Here is a 6,466-nt window from a genome sequence, read left to right as displayed (position 1 = left end):
GATAATAATGCGGAAATGGAGACATACAGCAAGAAAAAGAGGTTAGGTAAAATAAGCCAAGTCCAGGTGGTTGGTATATTCCCTTGGTCATTTAGTTTGCCTTACACATTAATGAAGCAATGTTTACTTTGCCTTTGTTCCCCTAAAATTGACTAAATAATTCAGTGTTAAAGGGTTAAACAGTCTTTGTGAAGACATAGCTGTAAGGAATGTCTGCTAAGAAAGGGTTTCAGGTGAAGTGTTTGCTGTTCTTTTTCAGTGATGGATGGTTCCTCACCTGGTCATCACACTGAAAGTATTGTGTGTGTGTGTGTGTGTGTGTGTGTGTGTGTGTGTGTGTGTGTGTGTGTGTGTGTGTGTTTGTGGCATGCGTGTAGGTAGTGTGTGTATGTGTGTGCGCCTGTGTGTGTGTGTGTGTGTGTGTGTGTGTGTGTGTGTGTGTGTGTGTGAGAGAGAGAGCGCATGTCTGTAAGTTGTATGTATGTGTATGTGTGTGTGTGTGTGAGAGCACAGGTGTATGTTGTCTGTGTCCGTATGTGAGAGCAAATGTGTAAGTTGTCTGTGTGTGTGTGTGTGTGTGTGTGTGTGTGTGTGTGTGTGTGTGTGTGTGTGTGTGTGTGTGTGTGTGTGTGTGTGAGAGCGCATGTGCCAGTGCAGTGACAGGGACACTGTGCTGTGGAAGGTGCCGTCCTTCGGAGTAGACGTAAAATCGAGGTCCTGACTCACTGAGGTCATAAAAGATCCAAGGGCACTTATCACAAAGAGTAGGGGATTCCACAGTGTCCTGGCTAAAACTGCCCAACCTGGCTCATTCAATCTGGCCCCCTAATCATCCCCCTGTTTAAAAGGCTGATTCATTAATCTCACCTGGCGCGGATTGGCTGCCTTGCGTCACCCATGTGGGTGCTAAACATTGGTGGTGGTTAGTGAGGTCCCCCCCCTTTTCATTGTAAAGCGTCTTTGAGTGTCTAGAAAAGCACTATATAAATTCAATCAATTGTTATTATTATTATTATTATTATTCATTATTATTATGTCTGTAAGTTCTGTGTGTGTGTGTGTGTGTGTGAGAGAGAGAGAGAGAGAGAGAGAGTGAGAGAGAGAGAGAGAGAGAGTGCATGCGTAAGTTGTGTGTGTGTGTGTGTGTGTGTCTGTGTGTGTGTGTGTGTGTGTGTGTGTGTGTGTGTGTGTGTGTGTGTGTGTGTGTGTGTGTGGGTAGCCCTTATACTTGTCTCTGAACCATACCACAGGTGTGTTGTGTGAAGCTCTGTCTAACGGGGCCAGCGGGAGGCCGGGGTGGAGGTGAACCTCACAGCCATCGTTCTTATCGGCTGATCTCTTCTTTTAAGTCGCTAAGTTGTTAAAAGAAGCCACAACCTGTAACCCCCATATATAATCAGATCATGAAAGCAGAGCACCAGGGGCTTTAGTGTGGTCAGAGAGACAGGTTGCTTTGTGCCGTCAGGGGTGAGTGATGGGTCCGTCGGGGGAAAGTATGCCCTCCACCAACAACAAATGAAATGGCCATCAAGAAATCAATAGAGGGATTGATTATGTGTCACTTTTTATCCTCACATTGCTCTGTTTCTCCGGTGTAGGTTTGTGTGGGTGGGTGTGTGCGAGAGTGTGTGTGTGTGTGTGTGTGTGTGTGTGTGTGTGTGTGTGTGTGTGTGTGTGTGTGTGTGTGTGTGAACATGATTAAAGGTAATCAAATGTGAGTGTTCAGTGTTCAGTGTTCGTATCTTTCTTTCTTCATTTTGAGTCACCACAATATTTGGTCCCATGTTGTCCCAAGTGTGGCCCTTATCCAGGCCTACCATAACACAAAGAAGCATACCATAATATCTACACAATGGAACGGTCCACCACCCCTGGACAAACAGACTTTGAGCCAACATAATTGGGATGAACTAAAGCCCGGTGTCAGCCCATAGAACACATTCCTCACCTGAAGAGGACACAGGCGGAGTGGCGGAGCGGGGAGAGGGGATGTCTTGTGTTTCAGTGTGCTAGCAGGACTTAGACCAGACCAGGAGCCTATCCACCCTCGTATCCCTCACATTTACATGCGTGTTTGGCCATGGCCCTCCTACTCGCAACTACACAACCTCCTACTCGAGTGTAAAAGCATATTATTCCCCTAAAGCATTCTATAAACATCCCAGGGCCGAGAAATGCATGCCCCACCTCAAGCTACGTCCTATTTTCCCCAGAACAGTATCAGCACCAGTGTTTGTAATAACGCTGTTCAAAAGAACGGCTTTAGGTAACACCGTTATTTTTTCAGTAACGGGGTAATCTAACTAATTACTGTTTCCGTCGTTACAACGCCGTTACCGTTACTGTACGTCAAATGCGGTGCGTTACTATGAATTGATTGAATAAACTGTGTAATCCGAACACACCCCTGGCTCCAAACACAAACTGCTAGTGAGGAGACCGGGTGGGTTAACAACGAGATAAGCGATTATGATTAGCTAAGGCAGAGTCATGTTTCATGGTAGCCAATCGGAGCCAGTGTTTTTACACACAAGCCAGGACACGCTCACCACACACACACACACACACACACACACACACACACACACACACACACACACACACACGCACACACCAAACAGATTCGATGAAGCAGCAGAAATGGCAAGTCCGGAGCAATCCGATGAAAAGTTGTCATTTTCTGTAGTATTCGGCAGATGTTCCACAGCCTTTGCAATCAAGCAAATTAAAATTCAGTTGGAAGTATATCAGGTCCTTTAATGGGCAGTTCAACCATTTAACACATACATTTAAGGCCAAGTGAAAACTGCTCAGCAGAATTTAATTTCTTTTGGGCCTGATTGCGGGCACCTGCTCTCAATCAGGCCAATCAGGGAGTGTGTATTTATGTGCCTGCTTCATGTTGTAGTAAAAAAAACGGGAGCAGAGAGAGAGAGGGAGAGATCCAACACGATCCCCAGCAGAGATCACAGATCGCGGAGCGCTGAACGCGAGGACTCTCCCGGACTTTGTGGATTTATAGTTTCAAGCCTCTGTTTTGTGTTGCTTTTGATTGAAATAAACAAGCTCCCAGTGAGGGACGGCGAACTTGGTCTCACTGACTTGGCGCTCACTGACCTGCTACAGTAACATTTTAACCTTTAACATTTACCATCAGCATCTGTCAAATCCCCATGCAGCAGTGCTGAGGACAGCTGCCTACGACCCTCCTGTGTGACGCTGTAGCAGTGGCCTTCGATCAGTTCAGAGATTGAAACGTTGGAACGAGATTCAGGCGACCGGTAGCTCGGTCCCATAGATCCTCTGGCATCTGCTGGGGACGCAGCATGGCGTATGCTCCTATATGATTCATCAGAGTGCAGGCGCACACAGCTGAGCCCTTTGCCATTGTCAGGTCTTCAAACCATTGTTCTGCATGAACTGATGCACCAGAGGGTCATTCTAGGATGTTATTCTGTGTATATGTATTCTGTATTTTATTCTGGGACGTGGTGGACTACAAAGTCCCCTCCCGGTTCCCGTTGGACTACAGAGTCCCCTCCTGGACCCTTTTGAAATATGGAGTCCCCTCCTGGGTTCTGAGGTCTTCAGTCTGAGGTTTCCTCCTTGCTGAGGTCTTCTGTCACAGGTCTCCTCCTAGCTGAGGTCTTCTTCCACAGGTCTCCTCCTTGCTGAGCTCTTCTTCCACAGGTCTCCTCCTAGCTGAGGTCTTCTGTCACAGGTCTCCTCCTAGCTGAGGTCTTCTGTCACAGGTCTCCTCCTTGCTGAGCTCTTCTTCCACAGGTCTCCTCCTAGCTGAGGTCTTCTGTCACAGGTCTCCTCCTAGCTGAGGTCTTCTGTCACAGGTCTCCTCCTAGCTGAGGTCTTCTGTCACAGGTCTCCTCCTAGCTGAGCTCTTCTTCCACAGGTCTCCTCCTAGCTGAGGTCTTCTGTCACAGGTCTCCTCCTAGCTGAGCTCTTCTTCCACTGGTCTCCTCCTCGCTGAGGTCTTCTTCCACTAGTCTCCTCCTAGCTGAGGTCTTCTTCCACTGGTCTCCTCCTACATCTAGCCCCAGCTCCGTTCCAGGGGCTGTTTCTGGTCTGCTTTCTGCCACAGTGTTATGGCACATCTCTCCTGATTTTGAGTGTCTATGCTCAGTGTTTCACAACAATACCACGGCCTACTGTATTTATTTATAAATGCACTCCATCTGGAGTACATACAAATACAATGTGGAGAGCCAAAATAAAACCATCAGCCCTGATTTTGCGAAACGGAAGGGGAGCGGATAAAGATCTCTCGCGGACTCGGCCCGCCACTGTCCCATGGCGAGCGCATGTCCTCTGCTGTTTATGTCATTTCATATTATTTTCTGTCAAACATTCCACGTGGCCCAATGTCGATGACAGCCACGGTGGCACACACACTTGAATGATATCCCAACCATAGTTCCTAACATTATTTATTCTAACACAGTCTTTCATTGGGCCTCGATTAAGCAGCCCTTATTAATGAGGAAGAGCTCTGGTAGCTGAGACAAACAGGCAACCTCCTTCTCAACAACAATCATTATTATCATCCTTCCACCTCCTTGGTTTTGCAGTGGGATATCTTGAATATGAAATCAGTGTAATGTGATGGTTCTGGGTAACACCCTCCATATGGATGGTCGATGGACTCCTATAGCTTTCAGGCTGCTGTTGGTTTTATTTTTACTTCCTGTTTAATCCCTCTCACGAGTGGTTGATCCATGGCCAGCCCATTAATGTATAAATGATCTGTAAACAATAATCAGAGCCCAGAGGCCATGCTAGCTTCTGCCTAATAGATACCTCTCCTCCTCATGGCTGGCTCTCTCTGCACCATGGGCTGTGGCCATGAGGGTCGTCCATGGGGTGCATATGCACACGTGTGTACACAGATATTATTTATTTCATAGTGGCTTCCTCATTTTGTATTCTGAACCACTGCAACCCCAAATCGTTCTCGTCTTGCATATATCACTCTATTATATTGTTTGGTGGTTTGTCTATATACTGTACAATAGTTGTGTATGTGTGTGTGTGTGTGTGTCTGTTTGTGTGAGTGTATGTGTGTGTGTCTGTGTGTGTTGGTTTTTGTGTCTGTGTGTGTGTGTGTGTGTGTGTGTGTGTGTGTGTGTGTGTGTGTGTGTGTGTGTGATTGTGTGTGTATTGACTAGAATATCTATTCATGAGATGCTTTGTATGTCCCCAGGCTCCAAGCACAACTATTGATACCAGTGGTGGTGATGATGATTAACATGATAGAGAGCATGCACACACACACACACACACACACACACACACACCGAACACACACACATACACAAACACACACACAAACACACACACACACACACACACACACACACACACACACACTCACAACACACTTATAAAATACAAAATGTCCCAAACAACAGTAGATACAAAGAGAGGCATTCATTGGAGCAACAGCCTACAGCCATTATCCAGTTGTGTGAGTTTGAGGAAATGCGCCACATTGATAACACACACATAAAAACACACACACACACACACAAGCACACACACACATACACACAAACATGCAAGCACACGCACACACACACACACGCAAACACACACACACACACACACACACACACACACACACACACACACACACACACACACACCCAACAGGACTGGCTAAAGAAAAACTACAACTTAAAAGGTTGGTAGTCTTAGGGCGCACTCACACTAGGCCATCTGTACCGTGCCCAAGTCCGTTTCACACCTGTACCGTGCTCAAGTAGGATTGGCCCCCTCCCCCTTCTGTGCGCTGGCCTGTGCTCACACTAGACAATCTCAACTGGGCCTGAGTACGGCTGCCTCTTGAACGTAGGTCATCACGTCGTAATACGTCACCACCAAGCGTCCGCTGCTTAGTAGAACCACACAGAGAACACAGTTGACACTTTACTGACTTTGTTGCTTATTTGGAGCCGTTCTACTCAGATACAGCCAAATAGGCCATTTTATGCGCTTTGCGCAGCACGGACCGCGTGTCTACCCTCCCCGGGGTAAATTGCCTGCTTGAGCTAGAACCCCAATTTACCCTCCCGGACCCTACACACATTGACGGTTTATGGGTTTAATTCTGTTTTAAATGCGACGGCTCCGCGGCTCCTGGGGGGGGGGGGGGGGTTGGGTAGAGGTGTTGCTGCACTGTCTCCACAGAGACAAAGCAGCGATATGATCATGAGCAGTTAACTTCTAACTTGAGAGAAAGTGAAATCCGCAAACTGCTGATCATGTGAGAGAAGGTGATGCAGTCGTGTTCAACAAAGACGTTGGAAGATGGTGCGACCTACGAGAGAGACGCAGAGGAACTGTCCTTACGTGGCTTTTGTCTGGATAAAAAACAAGTGGTCGGCAAAATAAAGAATATGTTGGCATTTTTGCACTTGTAAATAATTAATCGCGTTTGTAGCCTACACTCAGA

The sequence above is a fragment of the Pollachius pollachius genome, assembly GCF_949987615.1.
Source record: "Pollachius pollachius genome assembly, chromosome: 3".
Taxonomy (NCBI): domain Eukaryota; kingdom Metazoa; phylum Chordata; class Actinopteri; order Gadiformes; family Gadidae; genus Pollachius; species Pollachius pollachius.
The sequence above is the reverse complement of the archived record's forward strand: the minus strand, read 5'-3'. Positions refer to the sequence as shown.